The sequence below is a fragment of the Bison bison genome, unplaced genomic scaffold (assembly GCF_000754665.1).
Source record: "Bison bison bison isolate TAMUID 2011002044 unplaced genomic scaffold, Bison_UMD1.0 scf7180017864072, whole genome shotgun sequence".
Classification (NCBI taxonomy): domain Eukaryota; kingdom Metazoa; phylum Chordata; class Mammalia; order Artiodactyla; family Bovidae; genus Bison; species Bison bison.
This window is the reverse complement of record NW_011494644.1, coordinates 1804972-1826992: the sequence shown is the minus strand read 5'-3', so window position 1 is coordinate 1826992 and position 22021 is coordinate 1804972. Positions and strand designations below refer to the sequence as shown.

At 43.1% G+C, this 22021-nt stretch overlaps 1 protein-coding gene across 1 annotated transcript in view; it reads right to left on the bottom strand.

Annotated features, from left to right (window-relative positions):
- TMC5 (transmembrane channel-like 5) overlaps positions 1–6430 on the bottom strand; it is a 62254-nt gene extending 55824 nt beyond the window's left edge. The window contains exon 1 of the mRNA XM_010837409.1: positions 6352–6430. The gene's annotated coding sequence lies outside the window, so the exon portion shown is untranslated. The remainder of the gene's footprint in view (positions 1–6351) is intronic.
- Positions 6431–22021: the final 15591 nt, after the last annotated feature.

Below are 22021 nucleotides of genomic sequence, written 5' to 3'. Positions count from 1 at the left end.
GGATGAAAGCAAAAACTAGGCGAGGACAGGACACGTTATCTGAATTGAATCATCTGTTGTCAGTTCAGTTCAGTCCCTCAGTCATGTCCAACTCTTTGTGACCCCATGAACTGCAACAAGCCCCGCCCCCCTTCCAATCAGCAATGCCCAGAGCCTGCTCAAACTCATGCCCATCGGGTCGGTGATGCCATCCAAATAACTCACCCTCTGTCTTCCCCTTCTCCTCCTGTCTTCAGTCTTTCCCAGCATCAGGGTCTTTTCAAATGAGTCCGTTCTTTGCATCAGGTGGCCAAAGTATTGGAGTTTCAGCTTCAGCATCAGTCCTTCCAATGAATATTCAGGACTGATTTCTTTAGGATGGAATGGTTGGATATCCTTGCAGTCCAAGAGACTCTCAAGAGTCTTCTCCAACACCACAGTTCAAAAGCATCAATTCTTCAGTGCCCAGTTTTCTTTATGGTCCAACTCTCACATCCGTACATGACCACTGGAAAAACCATAGCCTTGACTAGACGGACCTTTGTTGGCAAAGTAACGTCTGTTTTTTAATATGCTGTCTAGGTTGGTCATAGCTTTTCTTCCAAGGAGCAATCGTCTTTTAATTTCGTGGCTGCAGTCACCATCTGCAGTGATTTTGGAACCCAGGAAAATAAAGTCTCTCACTGTTTCCATTGTTTCCCCAACTATTTGCCATGAAGTGATGGGACCAGATGCCATGATCTTAGTTTTCTAAATTGAGTTTTAAGCCAACTTTTTCACTTTCCTCTTTCACTTTCATCAAGAAATTCTTCAGTTCTTCTTTGCTTTCTGCCATAAGGGTGGTGTCATCTGCATATCTGAGGTTATTGATATTTCTCCCAGCAATCTTGATCCCAGCTTGTGCTTCATCCATCCCAGCATTTCTCATGATGTACTCTTCATATAAGTTAAATAAGCAAGGTGACAACATACAGCCTTGATGTACTCCTTTCCCAACTTAGAACCAGTCCATTGTTCCATGTCCAGTTCTAACAGTGGCTTCTTGACCTGCATATAGATTTCTCGGGAGGCAAGTCAGGTGGTCTGGTATTCCCATCTCTTCCAGATTTTTCCACAGTTTGTTGTAATCCACACAGTCAAAGCTTTGACATAGTCAATAAAGCAGAAGTAGATGTTTTGCTGGAACTCTCTTGCTTTTTCGATTATCCAGTGGAGGTTGGTAATTTGATCTCTGGTTCTTCTGCCTTTTCTAAATTCAGCTTTAGAAATATCTGGAAGGTCTTGGTTTACGTACTGTTGAAGCCTCACTTGAAGGATTTTGAGCATTACTTTGCTAGCATGTGAGATGAATGCAGTTGTGCGGTAGTTTGAACATTATTTGGCATTGCCTTTCTTTGGGATTGGAATGAAAACTGACCTTTTCCAGTCCTGTGGCCACTGCTGAGTTTTCCAAATTTGCTGGCATATTGAGTGCAGCACTTTCACAGCAACATCTTTCAGGATTTGGAATAGCTCAACTGGAATTCCATCACCTCCACTAGCTTTGTTCGTAGTGATGCTTCCTAAGGCCCACTTGACTTCACATTCCAGGATGTCTGGCTCTAAGCGAGTGATCACACCATCATGGTTATCTGGATCATGAAGATTTTTTGTACAGTTCTTCTGTGTATTCTTGCCATCTCTTCTTAATATCTTCTGCTTCTGTTAGGTCAACACTATTCCTGTCCTTTATTGTGCCCATCTTTGCATGAAATTGTCCCTTGGTATCTCTAATTTTCTTGAAGAGATCTCTAGTCCTTTCTATTCTATTGTTTTCTTCTATTTCTTTGCATTGATTACCAAGGAAGGCTTTCTTATCTCTCCTTGCTATTCTTTGGAACTCTGCATTCAGACAAGTATATCTTTCCTTTTCTCCTTTACCTTTTGCTTCTCTTCTTTTCTCAGCTATTTGTAAGGCCTGCTCAAGCATTTTGCGTTCTTGCATTTCTTTTTCTTGGGGATGGTCTTGATCACTGCCTCCTGTACAATGTCACGAACCTCCAACCATAGTTCGTCAGGCACTCTGTCTATCAGATCTAACCCATTGAGTCTGTTTGTCACTCCCACTACATAATCATAAGAGATTTGACTATGTGATGCTGTGCAATGAAATGGTTAGGAATCAAGCCCTTGGCATCGGGTTTAGTTTCTATCTGCTAGCTGTGTGGACTTGGGCAAATCACTTAATCTCTTTGATTCTATTTGCTCATCTATCCAATGCTGACTAATAATGCCTCATAGAGTTGGAAGGAGTGAACAATATGGGGCACATAAAGAACTGGCATCAAGGAAACATTCACTGAATAGAAGATATTATTTACCACTATTTTGATTTATGTGTAATGAAAACCCTGGCAGGTTTCACAAAAAAGAAGGCTTGGTGGACAACAAAAGTTCATTCCATGGATGGACCTAGAGATTATCATACTAAGTGAAGTAAGTCAAACAGAGACAGACAAATGTGATGTTACTTACATGTGGAATCTAAAAAAAAAAATGATACAAAGGAACTTATTTGCAAAACAGAAACAGACCCACAGATACAGAGAAATTTATGGTTACCAAAGGGGAAAGGTATGGGGGAAAGATAAACTAGGAGTTGGGATTGGCAGATACAAAATACTATGTATAAAATAGATAAATGACAAGGTCTTACTGTATAGCACAGGGAACTATGTTAATATCTTTATAATAAGCTACATGGAATTCCCTGGTGGCTCAGATGGTAAAAGAGTCTGCCTTCAATGCGGGAGACCCGAGTTTGATCCCTGGACCCAAGGAGACCCTCTGGGGAAGAAAATGGCAACCCACTCCAGTATTCTTGCCTGGTACATCCCATGGATGAGGGGGCCTGGTGGGCTACAGTCCATAGGGTCGCAAAGAGTCAAACACAACTGAGCAACTCCACTTTATTCATTATATGTATAGGCTACATATAGTTGAAAAGAATCTGAAACAGAATATGTGTGTGTGTGTGTGTGTGTGTGTGTGAGTGAGACCAACCTAGACAACATATTAAAAAGCAGAGACATTACTTTGCCAGCAAAGGTCCATCTAGTCAAGGCTATGGTTTTTCCAGTGGTCATGTATGGATGTGAGAGTTAGACTATAAAGAAAGCTGAGCACAGAAGAATTGATGCATTTGAAATGTGGTGTTGGAGAAGACTCTTGAGAGTCCCTTGGACTGCAAGGAGATCCAACCTGTACATCCTAAAGGAAATCAGTCCTGATTATTCATTGGAAGGACTGATGCTGAAAGCTGAAACTTCAATACTTTGGCCACCCAATGCAAGAAATGACTCATTTGAAAAGACCCTGATGCTGGGGAAGATTGAGGGCAGGAGGAGAAGGGGACGACAGAGGATGAGATGATTGGGTGGCATCACTGACTCAATGGACATGAGTTTGAATAAACTCCAGGAGTTGGTGATGGACAGGGAGGCCTGGTGTGCTGCAGTCCACAGAGTCGCAAAGAGTTGGACATGACTGAGCGACGGAACTGAACTGATGTGTGTGTGTGTGTGTGTGTGTATGAATTCATATATAGAAACTAATAAAATGTTGTAAAGCAACTTATACATCAATTTTTAAAAATTCAGGCATTCAACTAGGACATTTTTAAAAATAGAAATCCTTTATAATAAAGTAGAAGGAAAAGAAATTCTAGCAAATTCCTCAGTTGACATAGTGACTGTAAATGAGAACTAAATTTTGGTGTGAGCTTCTTTTTAGTGCAGACTGAAAGAGAATCATACAAGTTATGTGATACTCATTTCTTGGGAAAAAAGGAAGTATGTTAGTTTTTCAAGAAGTCCATGCTTCTCCCCAGGATGAATTTCTGGAAAAAAAAAAATGTGTCAGGAGGACCTTCTAAAGGGATCAGATGACCACAAAATACAGCTCAGGGTCACCAGCAAAGAGCTCAGACCCTCCAGCAACTCCAGGACGAGCTGCTGGGGCTGGGGGTGGGGAGAGTTGGGGGGAGCTCTGGAGTCTCTGCAGGTCACTGTGAGATGAGCAACCCCCCCTCCATAAAGGCAGTGGCATTGGGCTATTTTTGTTAGCATGTGTTACTTCCAAGCAAAAGAATTTAAGAGTCAAAAACACAACCTTTTAGTGCCTTTCTGCTGCCATGGCAACCAGTGACATTTCAGATGGAGACCCACTCTTCACCCATAGACTGCGTGACTAAATGGGGCACAACCCACCCCCAAAACCCATAATAGCATTTCATGGGCAAGAGATAAACTTTCAGGAGTTAAGCCATTGAGATTTTGAGTTTGTTTCTTAATGCAGCAGAGTCTAGCCTAGCCTGACAATACAAGATCATTTAGAATCTTTGACAAATATATCTTTGTTTATTATATGAATATATATATTTGTGAATATATTCATGAATGAATGAACTGTTGGCTGATCACATATAACATCATTCTACTTATCTATCAATCATTCACTTATTTACCTGTTTATCTCTGTGTGTTTGTGCATATGTATTATATGAACATACTTATTCATACAACACATACATTTAATATATGTATTCATGAATGTATTTATGAATGTGTAAGTTCATGAATATATTCATATAACACAAATATGGATAGATAGACACTATATGTGATCAGCCAATAATGGGTTTCAATCTGCTGGTACAATTCTCTGTTCTACTGACGTCATTTGACAGGAGTTTGTCAGTGTGCTTGTCTTTTTCACAGACCAGGCACCAATGTGCTGTAACCTCAAATCCCTAAGGAAGCAAAGAGATAAGCCACAGAAAATGACTCAAAGGAAAGAGAGAGGAGGAAATAACTATAAGGAAATAGTCTTGAGCTGACAGGGAAATTAAGTGGGAGTGGTCTTCTGAGAAATTTACTCATAGTTTCCTACTGACTATTAGAGGTACAAACATCCTGTCTTTTCCAAGGAAAAATTTCTCTTTGTGCCTTGGAAGAAGCTCAAATACATATACATTTTCCTTTTTATTGAAATATGGTTGATGTAGTTATAGTTATGTAAGTTACAGGTGTACAATTTTAATTGTTATACTGCATTTATAGTTATTATAAAATATGGGTTTTAGATTTTATAGAGTATATTATATATTTTTTTGCCTCTAAGTTTTGTTGCTCTAGTATCTTCCCAATAAGGGCCATTGATTCATCAATTCTGAGTCCTCCTTTTGACATCTATTTAGGTTTTCCTACTTCACTATTTCATTGGTTTTCAGTCACATTCCCATACAATTATATGTCTTTTGAATCTGTTAATTGCAGGCTCCCTATTTCATCTTGCAAGTCTCCTGATTTGAATGGATGATCATAACAACCTTGCATTTAGCTAGTCCAATAATGTTCAAAGGATAAACTAAATCCTAGAATCTTGATAAGGTCACAGGCAGGCTATGTATTTGGATCTCTACTGCCTCTTATATTTCCCAGACTTAAACCAGCATAAGCCACAGCAAGTCACCCACGATCTTTGTTCTGCAGCCACCAAAATGACCTCACAAAACAGTGACATGGAGTCATTAAGGCCAAGCTTTATGTGTAATGAGAAAAAATGGAAACAATCCAAAAACCCATCAACAAGGGATGGATCAAATCGGTGACAGCACACCTGCGTAATGGAATATCGTGGAGCTAAAAAGGAATGCTCTAGATCTCCATGTTCCAGCAGAAGACAGCCAGCTTTGTACGGCTCTTCTCTCTAATCTCCTTTTCCCGTCTCCTGCCCAACCCCACGCTAGAATCACGAGGCAGTCGTAAACTGCACAAAGGTTAATTTTGCTAATAAGGCCAGTTATTACCTGAAAGACAAGGGAAGAGAGGACAGAGCCTTGTAAAAGTTAACTTGACCACCACCAAATGCAGGACATCACCCCATTAGGGGCAAAATGAGGCCACAAATTCTCATTTCAGCTGCATGTTCTGTCTTCTAATGAGGTGAATTTTGTTGTTTAAACACAAGACAACCTTTCAACCTAAATGAAACTGACGTGCTTATAAATGGTATATACTACATACAAATTTAAGATCCCCAAAGTTATTAAAAAGTGAGTCTGTAGAAATTTTTAATTAGTTCCAAAGAGCCACCATCATTTTGATTTAGATCAACCGAATTTTTCAGGTTTTTATTTTTTGGGGCGGTGGTGGGGTGCTACATTTTATTTTGCTAACTAAAGACATTAAAAGCAACAACAGCTACCATGACCTACGATCACTGTTATTTCATAAAACATTGTATAGACAGTTTTTAAAAGGAAAAAAATCCCAATCTAAAAAGGAAGAACAGTCCATTTCATCGAATAGATTAACCTTCTTAAAAACTTACATCTCTATCCTCGTTTTTCTCACTTTGTCCCAAACGAGTGCAAATTTCACACACAGCGACTTGGCGTGCAGATGCTGTTGGAACTACAGGGTCGGATGGATGTGTGTTTTCTCTCCCACTGGCTGTTGATAGAAGCTGGATCCGGGACGATTTCCAGAAGGTTATAGTCCTTAACGTGAGTCTGAAGTCTGAAAATTCCCAGCTGCTGACTGCAGGCCATATATCCTGAAAATCAGATGACACAGGACTTTGACTTCTATAAGAGATGGTGTCACACCACACCCCTTACCGGTGCCTGTGAAGGAAGGACACGCTAGTTCAATGCCTTCTTATTTTCTTTCCTCTTACGACTTTTAAAAAATGGACAACAATCAAGTACAGAGAGCGAAAGAATAAATACTACCAGATACTAATCTTTTTCATGTTAATTCCAGATTTGTGCTTATTTTCTCAAGGAAATAAAGCATGACTGGTAAAATGGAAGCTCTCAAGCTTCCCCTCAACCCAGTTTTCCACCACTATCCCCCTCCCCCTTTCTCTGTCCAGAAGCCAGCACGATTCTAAATTTGGTTGGTGATTTTCCACTTCATATTGTTTATATGTTGACCGCTATTAGGGGTTGAATTATGTCCCTAGTAAAAGATATACGGAAGTACTTAACCTTTGGTATCCCAGTTTGTGACCTTATTAGGACATAGGATCTAACAGGTAATCAAGTTAGAATGAGGTCATTGAGGTCCAGTCTGACTGTTGTCCTTGTTAGCAGGGGAACTTTGGACACAGCCATGCACACAGGGAGGAGTGTGTGAAGAGACACTTGGAGGATGCCATGAAGATTGGTGTTCTTCTGCCTCAGGCCAAGGATTACTAGAAGTTGGAAGAGGCAAGCAAGGATCCTTCCACTATAAGTATAGGAGGGACCATTACCCTCCCAACACCTTGGTTTCAGACTTCCAGCCCGCAAACTGTGAGACAATACATTTCTGGTAAGCCACCCAGTCTGTGGTACCTTGTCAGGCATTGTCAAAGTCCACTGGGAAATAAATCAGCCGTTCCTCCTCCCCACCTCATCCCTGAGTTTGAGAATGGCTGAGTTAAACTGATATTAACACAGGAGATCTAAAAAAGGGCTTTTCCAGCTCTCTAAGTTCATGATATAAAGAAAAATTTGCAGGAAAAAAAGGAAAAGAAAGGGAAACAGAGATGAGATCTTTTCATTAAAGAGGAAGAAGTGGACATTTTGTATGATTAGGAAGTGAAGGGATGTATCAATACTTCTGAGACATAATACCACCTGCCTGCTGGGAGCCAGGCAGCAGGGGCATACGCTCGCTCAGTCTTCACTCGTTTTGGCGGGGGGACTCTTCATGCTCTCATTTTGTTGTTGTTGTCACTAAGTCGCGTCCGACTCTTTGTGACCCCATGAACTACAGCACACCAGGCTTCCCTGTCCTTCACTATCTCCCTGAGTTTGCTCAAACTCAAGTCCATTAGTCAGCAATGCCATCCAACCATCTCATCCTCTGTCGCCCCCCTTTTCCTCTTGCCCTCAGTCTTGCCCAGCTTCCGGGTCTTTTCCAGTGAGTCAGCTCTTCGCATCAGGTGGCCAAAGTACTGGAGCTTCAGCTTCAGCATCTGTCCTTCCAAAGAACACTCAGGGTTATTTCCTTTAGGATTGACTGGTTTGATATCCTTGCTGTCCAAGGGACTCTCAAGAGTCTTCTCCAGCACCACAGTTCAAAAGCATCAATTCTTCAGCGCTCAATCTTCTTTTTTTCAATAATTTAAAATCATTCTCAGTTACAGGGGTTGCATTTATGGAGGGTAGTTTGCCACACTTTTATAAACACCCTGGCCTGTTTTCCTGGGTCATGACCTTCGTACATGTTGCTCCCTCCACCTAGAATGCTTTTCCCTCCACTCCTGGTCTGGTTAACTCCTCATCCTTAAGGAGCCAGCTTCAAATCTGCCTTCACAGAGAGGCCTTCCTTATTCCTCCTCATCCAAACAATTCTTGTGTTTCTCTAATAGCATCCTGCCTCCTTTTCCACAGGACTTACCAATTTGTAATTATATATTAATTGTGTGCACTTATTGTTCAAAATGTGTCTTCCATTGACTGAGAGCTCTGTGAGGGTCGGAGTTGTTCTATTTTGTTCAGTATCTCCCCAGGATCTAGCACCATGCCTGGCACACAGGAGACAAAGGAGACACTTAATATTTGTTGAAGGAATGAAGGAAGGTTGTCTCACAAAGTTCTCATTCATCACATGCATCGTCTGGAGCCTATCTTGTTGGCAGCCAGTGGGAGGGCAAACCAATCTAACTGGGATCTGCTGGACCATCCTGGGAGAGTGGGGAGTGGGGAAAGGTTCACTCAGACCTTCTCAGGCCTGGGTCCCCTGTGGCCACAAACACATTCCATTTATAAACTGAGGGTTTCAGATCATTACAGGGATTCTAGAAAGGAGAAATTTCCTCATGGAAAATAACAAGATTTTATTATTTATTATTTCCCAGCGATAGCTCCTTCCTTTTTATTTCTTGTTCAATGATTCAGGTTAATAACTACATCATCTCCATTAGTGCTAATGATTCTTCAACAACTCTCTGAATGGGCCATTGTCTCTTTTTCAACGAGGAGAGAGCAAAACTCAAGTTAGAACCTTCATGAGGCTACAACTTATGACTAGACTCTAACAATTTCACTTTTAAATTAACAAGCAACAAAATATTTGGGATATATAGTTCTGTGAGCCCATGCACAACCACACAGTCAGGATACAGACAGTTTCATCACCTTAAACTCCCCTCTGCCATCCCCTGAAATCACCCCTCCTCCCATCCTTAGCCCAAGAAGGGTCTGTTCTCCATCCCAATAGTTTTGCATTTTTCAAAATGTCATATAAATGAAATCATACAGAATGTAGCTTTTGAGATGCTTCTTTCACAATCTAGAATTTAATAACATGGTTTGGTTTTCCTTCTGTGTATGTATGTCTATGGGCTTCCCTGGTGGCTCAGACAGTAAAGAATCTGTTTGTAATGCAGGATACCTGGGTTCGATCCCTGGGTCAGAAAGATTCGCTGGAGAAGGGAATGACTTCCCCCTCTAGTACTCTTGTCTGGAGAATTCCATGGACAGAGGGGCCTAGCAGGCTACAGTCCATGCAGCTGCAAAGACTTGGACATGACTGAGCAACTAACACTTTTCACTTTTTTCATATATGTCTATAAATACATATAAAGGTAAATAAATATAATAATGTTTATAAAATAAATATGACTATATAGTCACCTATATCTACAAGCAAGTGATACAAATTTTCCATTTACAATAATGACATATTTCCTTTTAAAATAAATCTATTAAGTTAAAAAAAAGATAAATAATAACATTCATAGTACAAAATGGGGGTAACAAGTATGAAGGTGGAATGCAAATGACAATATTTAGGGAAACAATGGACATTATACAAATAATATAATTACATACTCTAGTCTTTCCCTCCACATGCATTCGAAATACCAGCCATAATTCTAAGAATTCCTGAAAGGGAAGGAAAAGGAATTCAAAAAGAAGACACTGCTCATTCCCAGGCATCTCTTTTGAGCCAAACCCTCATAATCGCAGTTCTAGAAGCTTCGATTCCTTTCAGGAAACTGATCTTGGGAAGTCAATTCCCACACAAAGAACGAAGACCACCACATGTCTGAGAGCTGTTGCCCAGGCATGAGGCCACACGCTCAAACACATCCACGTATCAGCGGAGACGTAGATCTTATTTGCTCACAAGTGCCTTGTTGTTCTTCTGGGCTGGTCATGTTAGCTTAATGATTACTTTGGCTGTCATCATTGAAGCCACTGTAAACAAATATCTTAGAATCCTTTATCTGCAGGGAAAGCGCAGAACAAGGAAATAAAACCAAGGAAATCAATCTCTTTAAAGCATGTGAGGGAAAAATCCTTCAGTCACCCATTTAACTAATTCATCCCGGAACTAAATATCTGTTAGCTAGCACCCCATGAGAGTCTTCTCCCGGAACTAAATTATTTTAGAAACTGTTTCTGCCTTTGCCTCAGGCACATTCAAGACCACACACTGGAGCCCTTAGAATATAAGATTTGGTTTGCTATGAAAAGAAGGGGAAAAAAAAAAAAAATCTTGTATTTTTTCAAGTTTTCAACAAGGAATTTACTAAATTTTAAGAGATTTACTTAATTCCCAAGGAACAGTGGTTGTATTTTATGAATCCCAAAAGAATGTAAGATTTTTAGCTTGTTAAACACATAAGAAAATGTCAAAGACTAGAAAATGAACGTGAATTTTCATCCTATGAAGGACATCACCGTGACATGGCAAAAATCTATCCAAAGAATGGTCTAGTGGGTTACATTTAGCACTGAGGTAGCCCTGGAGAAGGGACTAGCGATCCACTCCAGTATTCTTGCCTGGAGAATCCCATGGACAGAGGAGCCTGGCGGGCTACAGTCCATGGTTGCAAACAGTCAGACACGATTGAGAGACTAATACTTTCTGAGTTCAGTCCCAGACCATTGCAACCAAGTGAATATTACAATAAAGTGAGTCATGTGAATTTTTTTTGTTTTCCAGTGCATATAAAATTTATGTTTATATATATTGTGGTCTATTAAGTATGCAATAGTATTACGTCTTTAAAAAACAATGGATACATTTTAATTTAAAAATATTTAGTTGCTAAAAATGGGAACTGTTATCTGAGCCTCCAACAAGTCAATCTTTTTGCAATACTAATATCAAAGATCACTGTTCACAGATCACCATAACAAAATAACAGTGAAAAAGTTTAAAATATGCAAGAATTACCAAAATGTGACACAGAGACACAAAGTCAGCAAATGCTGTTGGAAAAACAGCACCAATAAACTTGCTTGATGCAGCGTGGTCACAAACCTTCAATTTGTAAAAAAACACAATATAAATTGAGGTGTGCTTGTAGAACTTTTTATGATGATGGAATAGTTCTATATCACACTGTCAAATAGAGCAACCACTGACCACATGTATCTAGCAAGTACTTAAAATGTAGCTAGTGCAACTGTGCAACTGAGGAACTGAATTTTTAATTTTATTCAGATGGTAAAGAATATGCCTGCAATGCAAGAGACCTGGGTTCAATCCCTAGGTAGGGAAGATCCTCTGGAGAAGGGAATGGCAACCCACTCCAGTATTCTTGCCTGGAGAATTCCATGGACTGAGGAGCCTGGCAGGCTACCATCCATGGGGTCGAAGAGACATGACTGAGTGACTAACCCTTCATTAACTTTAATGTAGATAACCATGAGTGATTATGGGATTACCAGTGCAAGTCTAGGGAAGGAAAAGACAGTGAAGCATAGAGCCTAAAGGAACTTCAACATTTAAAGCATTGCTGATCTGTGGGTTTTGGGGACCATCAAGCTGGATGCCCAGGAGAGTCATCCAGGAGCCTAAGGGAGATGGGGACCTGTGGATCATCAGGTGACCAACTTATCCAAGTTTCCCCAGGACATTCTCAGTTTTAGCACTGAAAGTTCCATGTTCTGAAAACCTGCCAGTCCCAGGAAGACCACCCTAATTCGGGTCCCATCCCCAGAAGTTTTGATTCAGTGGGTCTGGGGTGGGACCTAGGAAGCTGCCTTTTTATCAGGTTCTGTGCACGAAGGTTTGAGAATCACTGTGAATTAGCCAGGGAACGGATCAGCAAGGAGCAGGCAGAGAGGTGGAAGGAGAAGAGGAGATGTTTGAGAGTTGCATGCCTTCCTGCCTGGCTGACTGCCCCAGCCCTTCCCAGAAGAACAAGGATCCCTTTCTGGGAGAGCTGGACCCAACACAAGGAGCCACCATGGCTCCTATACCTGCAAAGACCTGCTGGGAGGAGTGGGTGATTCTGCTGCCCAAAGAGGGACCCCACTTCTTGGAGACCCCGCCTCTTCCCCTCCCCCACTATCAACGTTCTCAGAATCCTGCCCAGAGCAGGGAAAAACGATAAACCTAAGTGACAGCCAGGAAGCTGGCTGAGAGCAATGGGAGGCCACCCCTTCAGCTAACCGCCCAATAGCCATCCAATCCTACCAAGCAGTGTACCAGCCCAGCCCCTCACATGCCCCCACCAGTACTCCAAAAATAGTGAGGGGGCTGAGAAAACCCCCTACCAGTGGACTGGAGGACTTTCCTGACTCTAGCACATGTGCACACCTTCCACTAATCCAGTACAAAAGTAACCTTTGGTTTCTATTGGACTCATTAACTGCTCATAAATATGCCATGAATACATACATCTAATTATAACAGACAGAACTATGGCAAGGCCAGGCATGCTAGAGGATCTTGTTACATAACCTGCAGCTGTCAATCAAGACTGTCAATCAATGACCCCTCTGGATTATGCAAACGACCCTGCCTTAACAACTAGGCACCCCAGTCCTCCAGGGCCATTTGCCTCCCTTGGCCTAGCCCACCTCTCTTGAGGTGTTCTCTCTGGTCTTTCTTTGCGTGCAGCTCAGTCGCTCAGTCATGTCCGATCCTTTCTGACCTGTTCTTTCTTTGGTCATTATTAATAAACTTTCTTGTGGTGGGTAAGACCTTATATTCTGCTTTGGCCCTTACCAAGAGCTGAGGCCCACAGGAGGAAAGGTCTCCAGACTCTCCTTCCGCTAACACTTGGTGCCTCTCCCCTCTGAGGCTGGGGATCTTCCTTTTCTCTACCACTGGGTGTCAGAAAGGCAGGAGGGGCCAGTAAAGGTTGAGCTTCATCCACCTTTGGCACTAGAAGCTTACTTCTTAGACTAATTCAGATTTGTATAACAGTCCTATTATAAGGCCTATTTAAACAAACATTATATAACACAATCTAAGTATTATTCCAGATTTGCAGACAGGAAAAGAGAAACTGAAACCAATGAGAACAAAACAACAAGTACGTATATGCCAGACATGTTATGAGAACTTCACAGGTGTTAACCCATTAAATCCCCACCATAGCCTTAGTAATAGATGCTATTATTATCCTTATTCTACTGAGAAGGACACAAAGGCACAGAGAGGCTAAGTAACTTGGCCAAGAAACACAGCCAATACAGAGTGAAGTGCAGGATCATAGACGGCCCTCCCTCTTAGGGAAGAGAAGCCTCTTTTTCAACTTGCTTGTCCAGCATTCACATTTTGAATATGGTCATATTTTTGCCCATGCTGAGTAAGTATGAAGTTACACGTGGGAAGTTTCTAGATTCAGGGCTATTTGCAGCAGGGCCAGGAGCCGGGTGACGGAGTAAGATCCTGGCCTGGGATACACATTCAGTTCAGTTCAGTTCAGTCGCTCAGTCGTGTCCGACTCTTTGCGACCCCATGAATCGCAGCACGCCAGACCTGCCTGTCCATCACCATCTCCCGGAGTTCACTCAAACTCACGTCCATGGAGTTGGTGATGCCATCCAGCCATCTCATCCTCTGTCGTCCCCCTTTCCTCCTGCCCCCAATCCCTCCCAGCATCAGAGTCTTTTCCAATGAGTCAGCTCTTCTCATGAGGTGGCCAAAGTACTGGAGTTTCAGCTTTAGCATCATTCCTTCCAAAGAACACCCAAGGCTGATCTCCTTTAGAATGGACTGGTTGGATCTCCTTGCAGTCCAAGGGACTCTCAAGAGTCTTCTTCAACACCACAGTTCAAAAGTATCAATTCTTCAGCACTCAGCTTTCTTCACAGTCCAACTCTCATATCCATACATGACCACTGGAAGAACCATAGCCTTGACTAGATGGACCTTTGTTGGCAAAGTAATGTCTCTGCTTTTGAATATGCTATCTAGGTTGGTCATAACTTTTCTTCCAAGGAGTAAGCGTCTTTTAATTTCATGGCTGCAGTCACCATCTGCAGTGATTTTGGAGCCCCCCAAAATAAAGTCTGACACTGTTTCCACTGTTTCCCCATCTATTTCCCATGAAGTGATGGGACCAGATGCCATGATCTTCGTTTTCTGAGTGTTGAGCTTTAAGCCAACTTTTTCACTCCCCTCTTTCACTCTCTTCAAAAGGCTTTTTAGTTCCTCTTCACTTTCTGCCATAAGGGTGGTGTCATCTGCATATCTAAGGTTCAAGGGGTGTCCAAAAGTTCAAAAGATCCAGTAAGCAGGATCAATAACATTTTAATGCAATATTTTTTCAAGTAGGAAAAATACAAGAATCCATGATGAACTAAAAATCAACATTTTCAATAAAGACAGGTCAGGATTACTAAATTGTCCTCTGGCTCCCATTTGGCTGAGTATGGACTGCCTGGCAGGCAGGAGCCCACAATCCCTGAGTTACACTCCCACATATCATCATCTCACCCCAGGAATGGAGGTTCTAGGGGCAAAGAAAGTCATCTTACTGGAGATCACCACCTAGCTCCTCTCTTTTTAAGGTCTTTCCCCTCATCAGACAATTCTAAGTCAACCCTCCACCACAGGAGAAAAGTCTGCCTTGTCATTATTTGGCATTTATTGGGGATGCAAAAACAGGAAGTATTGGAAGCAGTAACTATTGTCCCCAGTTCTTCTGTTGAATTATAGAAATAGGACATTCTTTCCTTCTTTTAAAAACCATCCACCCTGATTCAAATGCCATAGAAAGCAGAACTTGTTTGTTTGGGCTTGTAAAAAATCCAGAAGACTTACCCAGTCTCTTCTTTCCCTACAAATAAAGTGTCTTTCCTAGAAATGACCTTACCTAATAATTAGCATTCCATCAGCATGTAGGTGTCTCTGGGAACATTGAACCTTCAGCGGCTGGGAATAACCTGAGCAGTACAGTCTCCTTTTACTCTATTCCGGGACCTCTTGTCAAACGTGATCTATCATATGACTCACTGAACTGTCAGAAAGTTCAACCTGACCCTGCCTCTAAGGAGAGAACCGTTCCTGGCATAAGAGGACTCTAAACCCCACCCTTGACATCCAACTCCATTGGAGGTCCGTTTGCCAATCTGTGCAGAAGCAATCTAGTAAAATAGCAACAATAACTAATAAAACGCATCAAGACAGCACCCTTTGTTGAGAGCTTAACTCAGCACCAGGCACCATGCTATGCATTTGTAACTGAATTCTCAAGCAACCTATGAAGAGGTACTATTATCTCTATTTTATGATGATTACATCGAGGCCCAGAGAGGTTAAGTAATTCGCTCAAGGTCACACTTTTACAGATAGAATGAAATTCAAACTCTTTCTTTTCTGCCTGAATTTTAATCATCATCGTCATCATCGTTGTTATCAGAGGAAGAAGGGAAGGATGAGAAGGAAGAGTCAGAGGTAACATTTACTGAGTGCCGACAGGGCCCCCTATGTTCCGATTAGCCCTGACAGCCCCACATGGGAGTGGGAGCTCTTAACACACTACTCACCCTACAGACAAGCAAGCTGAAGCCAGAAAGGTCCACCTCCCCCAGCGTCTCCCAGTGAGGACCCCGGAAGCCGGGATTCCAGTGCAGGCAGACAGCTCTAGAGCTTTCTCTTTAGCCAGCACACTGCTTTGCCTCCCACTTCCCCATAGTGATTCTTTCCTCTCACAAATATTTATTGTGCATTTATTCTGTACATGGCATCTGGTGCTAAGCAACAGAACAGCCCCAGTTTTGGCCCCTCCCAAGACTCGTTCCCAAGCATTCCACATCATTTCTGTGACCCACCCCCAACCCTTCTTCAAAGTGCCCTCTCTTACCTGTGCCCCATCTTTCAGGAATAGGCAGGCATTTCCTCTCTAATCTGCAGAGACAGTGAGGGTCCTCTTTTCTTACTAACTCATAAGACCCATCTTTTTCTGCCTTAAACATAGCCCTGCTTGCTCTCTTGGTCATGCCTCTGAGCTCCCAGGGAGAGGATGTCCTACCAGCTTATGGCAGTTTTATGCCACCCTGGTTATTTTCTCCCCCCTGGTCAGCCAATGGATAACTGGGTCTCACCCATTACATACAGATCAGTCCTTGACTTCCAACTTCATGGCTGCACCATGGCCTCTGTGAGCTGGGTTTGAGGAGAAGGTGGGGAGAGCCCTAACTCAGGGCCTTTGTGTATTTATTTCTTCCTGAATGCCAGCCCCACCCTCTCATTAATGTTCTTTCAGCATCAGTGCAATAAAAGATCAAAGTTCTTCCTACACGTTATTTGATTTCTTGGACACTATAAGGAAGTTAGTTTGTTTGTTTGTTTGTTTTTGGTTTTGGTTTTTTCCCCAGAAAGCTTAGCTTTTCATTTTTACAAGAAGGTCATTCTGGAACAGACTGCTCCACTAGGCACCCTCGGGCACTGGCCACTCTGTCCTGTAGATTCAGCCCCTGGGGCAATATATTCAGACCTTACAGGTTTAACTTCGTAATTATGATGGTCTGACTTTCAGGGACATAGAGTAGTGTGGAACCAGCTCACACTCAAGGCAGACTTGAATCACATCTTGACTCCAGCACTTTATGACTCTACCCACTCTGAACCAAGTGTATCCTTCTGAAACTCAATTTCCCCTGTCTTATCTTCAGAATGGGGACAATATAATCTACCCCCGAAAGTGTGGTAAGACCTAAATGGGTTAAGGGTTTCCCTGGTGGCTCAGACAGTAAAGAATCTGCCTGCAATGCAGGAGACCCAGGTTCAGTCCCTGAGTCAGGGAGATTCCTTGGAGAAAGGAATGGCTACCCATTCCAGTATTCTTGCCTGGAGCCTGGTGGGCTACAATCCATGAAAGAATCGGACATGACTGAGCGACAAATTTTCACTTTCACTAATGGGTTAATCTTTGAGAAAGGCTAGACCATTTTAATGGTCAAGTTAGCAACAGCCACTGAAGGTTCAAGTTCCCACAAAGAAACTCCCACCACAGGAATGCTAATCCTCCAGGAACAGTCAGGTCTAGAAAGTGAAAGTGAAAATGAAAGTCGCTCAGTTGTGTCCAACTCTTAGGGACCCCATGGACTATACAGTCCATGGAATTTTCCAGGCCAGAATACTGGAGTGGGTAGCCTTTCCCTTCTCCAAGGGATCTTCCCAACCCAGGGATTGAACCCAGGTCTCCAGCATTTCAGGCAGATTCTTTACCAGCTGAGCCACAAGGGAAACCCCAGGTGTAAAAGGGAGACTCTTTATTCATATGGAAAGAAAGAAAGAAGTAAATGATCCAGGGCTGGGTAAGATCTCCATATTTTTACAAATGCCATAACAAGTTTCCTATGGTATCTGAATCTGAATCATTTAAAAGAAAAAAAGAAAGTCCTGTTTTTATAATTCACAAGGGAATTGGGGGACCATAGCTACTGGTTCCAGCTTTTGATATGTTATTAACATCCCCCCCAATAAATACAAAATAATGGCTCTCCAAAGACAAGGAGAATTTTCTCCTGTTTAGAGAGAGACAGGCTTTACAAATTGTCTGATCGAGGAAAGGACTAAAAATGAGAGAAGCTAGGTGGTGATCTCCAGGAAGAGGGCTTTATTTGTTCCAGAACCCTCATTCCTAGGGTAAGGGACAGCACCTGGCAGCATGTGACTCAAGGAAGAACTGGACTGCAGGCTCCTGCCAGGCAGTATAGAGCTGAAGCAAATTGGAGTCCGGGACGAAAGTATTGCAGAGAAGAGCCAATTTTGACTCCATTATGGAACTGTTTCTTTGACTCACTTTTCCCTGCTGTTGTTATTATAATCATACATAATGGCCTGCCTCTGAGGACCGTGCCCCTCTGCCTGACTATTGGACTAAAGTGCCTTTGTTCAGCTCACAGGCTGAAATAAAGAAGAGATTAACACGTGCCTTCCAAAGGCTGGCCATTCCTGGAGATGCTCTGCAAGACTGATGGCCCTTTTTACTTCCTTATTGTCTCTCCCTCTCTATTCCGCCTTTTGACTTTTGTTCTTCACCACTTCTCTCTCTGGTTCTACAAAACAACTTGGTATCCAGACCCCAACAAGATGGCTATTATGAGACATTAGTCTGCCATCTTCTCTGTCAGCTGGCTTTCTGAATAAAGTCGTATTCCTTGCCTCAACATCTCATCTCTCGGATTCATCGGCCTGTTGTGCAGCAAGCAGAGTGAATTTGGACTAAGTAAAAGAAGGACAAATCAGTAATTCTTTAGGTCGTGCTCAGTCCCTTCAGTCTTGTCTGACCCTTTATTAATTTCCCTCAGTTTCTTTTGCTATAAAATGAGATAATTATAACTATATAAGGGACTAACATTTATTATCACATTGGTTTTATCCTACATATGTTAATTATATTTAATCCTCATGGCAGCCCTGTGATTTATGTATATTAAAATCATCCCATTTTACAGATGAATCTTTTGAAGTTATTGTTGTTCAGTCATGTCCAACTCTTTGCAACTCCATGGACCGAAGCACACCAGGCTTCCCTGTCCTTCACTATCTCCCAGAGTTTGTTCATACTCATGTCCATTGAGTCAATGATACCATCCAACCATCTCATCCTCTGTCGCCCCCTTCTCCCCCTGCTCTCAATTTTTCCCAGCATCAGGTCTTTTCCAATGAGTTGGCTCTTCACATCAGGTGGACAAAGTAGAGTGTTCAAGTAGCTTGGCCAGAGGTCACAGAGCTAGAAAATGTCAGAGGCAGGACGAACCCAGACAGACTGGCTTTGGAGCCCAGGTTCCATCAATGACTAGAGCTGGGGCTTAGCACAGTGTCTAGCACAGAACAAATTAATGACTCTGATTATAAAAGGATGACTGATTATACCAAAAGGCTAGGATCCCCGCCCCCGCCAAGTGCCCACATCAAAGGATGGAGTTCCCCAGGCAGAGAGCACAGTGGTCTTCCCATCATATGCCAGCTTTCCTGTCCCCAGAAACTGCCCTGGAACACTTAAGGGAAACACCTGATCTATCAGAATAAAAAGCTCTTCAAGGATCTGATGGGTGAAAATCCCAGGAGACTCTCAAGATGAGAAGGGGTCAAGGAAAGGGCACTTTATTTATTCTTCCTTGAAGAGTTTTACCTGCACATCAGCAGATCCTAAGGCTAGGAATAGAAAAGAGCACCACACATCCAATAATAGGAGCAACAGCTGGCATTTATCATGTGCAAGACACTGTGCAAAATGTTTTTGAGACAGTTCAGATTATCCTTTCAACAACTCTATGAGGTCCTATTATTGTGCCCATTCTACAGATGATGGAACTGAGGCTCGCAAAGTGACTTGCCAAAGTCCCAGAGCTGGAAATCACTTTAAGATGATATTTGAATGCAGCTCTAGCTAGAACAACCACCACATAACTGTTCTTGCTACCTGAAATCCTCCCCAAAGCCCATCTGCTGCCATGGGAATCAACTGAAGCAGGAAGGACTCAGCACCCCTTTGTGTAACAAAAATGGTAACAGATCCTGCCTTTGTCTCTTTGAATACTAGATGGGCAGCGGGATGCCAGGTGACACCTTTCCCTCTGCACTGAGCAAAGGGGCTTCTCAGGAATATTCCAGAGGGCAAACAGGAGCCTGACTCTGTGGATCACACAGAAGGCAGGAAAGCTCCTTGGTAACCTCGCCCCCCTGACTCTCCTTCCCACTCCCTAGTGGGCAAACATAGCATGTACTGTTCAGTTCAGTTCAGTTCAGTCACTCAGTCGTGTCCGACTCTTCGCGACCCCATGAATTGCAGCATGCCAGGCCTCCCTGTCCAGTAACAGATGTTTATTGGAGTCCCTGTTAAGCGCCAGGCATTATTCTGACAGTTTTATCTTCATTTAATCCAGACAAAAACGATATGGGATAGGTATCATCATTGTTCCTATTTTGTGAATAAGGAAACTGAGGCAGAGAAGAATTAAATAACTTGCCACACTCACCTTATTAGAAAGTGATGGAACCTGGACTGGGCATCAGAACTACAGAGACTTTATGATCAAACAGACCTGGGTTCAAATGTTGACTCCTCTACCAGCCACTGGCGTGACATTCCCTAAGTTGCCTAACCTCCCTGAACCTCGGTATCCTCATCAGGAATATGGGGACACCAAGGATTATGGTAAAGGATAAAAAGTAATATGTGTTCCTTACTCATGGGACAAATGTTTATTTAGCATCTACTGTGTGCCAGGCACTAGGGCTGTACCTGCAAACAAAACAGGGGGGAGAAAGTCCTACCCCTGTGGCATGCACACTTTAGCAGGGAGGCACTTACATGTTAGCTCAGTTAATCCTCACAATAACCCCATAGGTTAGGTACTATTATGCCCATTTCACAGACAGCGAGAAGGGGTCTCAGAAGCATTTATCCCTACCTCCACTTCATCCTTCTAGGAAATAGTGGGACCTGGATTAGACCTTAAAGTCCAGCCTCTGGAGTTTGATTTCCTGGCTTCGAATCCTGCTATTTCCATCTCACGGCTGTGGGCAAGCTTCTAAATCTGTCAGAGCCCAAATCTCCTTCTGGGAAAAATGGAACCAGGAGACCCTAACTCGCGAGATTATCCGAGGGGAAACAATGAAGTCTATTTAGGAAGCCTTTTCATAAGTGTTCACGGGGTTCTCAACACGCAGAAGGCCGTCTTTTTTTTTTTTAAACTGAGATGGAAACAGACGCGCAGAGACAGTAACTGATTTAACTAAAGGCGCACAGCGCATAAACAGTGTGATCCCTGGGAAACTTTGCTACCGCGGAAGTCCGCGCGCGGCTGCCTGGAGCTAGAGCCACTGTCTTGAGTCCCTACTGCCCAGTTCCCGTCCCCGGATGGTTCCCCTTTCTCGTATCCCACCCCAGCTCTCTCCCCTCTCCCCGCCGCGGCTGTGCCTGTGGCCCTAGCCGCCGCAGCCCCGCGTTAGGGACACGCCCCACTGGGGAGAGGGCTACCTCCTGTCGGAGCCGGGAAGAGGGCTCCTCCACGCCGCCCGACTCGGCGGATACCTGGGAAGGCAGCCCCAGCGTCCGCCCCGCGCCCTGGAGAGCTGGCCTCACCTCCCACCGGCGTTCGCGTCCCCTGCGCCCGGCGCTCCCGCCTCCGGGTTGGCTCAGCCGCGAGGAGCGTGAGTGACCCGCGGGCAGCGGGTAGGGTGTGTGTCCCTGCACCCTCGCCGAACTTCCTCCTGGAGGGCCGACTACTTTTTTTCCTGGAATTGAGCCAGGTTCTTCTGAGCGCTGGGTTAGCACACCTGATGGTATCCGAAACCTCTATTCACTGCCCTGAGTCTGCATTTATTCTTTGCTTCCATTGAGCAAACCTTACGGAGCGCCCACCAGATGCCGCGCGTGCTTCAGGCACCCAGGGGACCCGGAGGGTGTGCTGGCTAGGGCTCCGCTCTCCAGAACGTTGGCCATTCGCCACATGTGGTTATAGAGCACGTGAAATTGTGGCTCCAAGGACTGAGACGTGTTTAAGACGTAGGACCAAAAAAAAAAAAAAAGAGGTTTAAAAAAAAAGGCAACTCATTAACAAGTGTTAAATTCAATGTTAAAATGATAATATTTTGGATATAGTTTTTTAAATGAAATTATTACTAATCTCACCTGTTTCCCCTTTTATAAACTACAGCTGCTTGAATATTTAGAATTCTGTGTCTCCTATTATACTTCTATTGGACAATCCTGATCTGGGGCAGGACTCCACAGCATGTTCCCAAATAACCTGTCCCAATTTTCCCTTCTAGAATTTATTCAGCCCTTCCTTATTTCC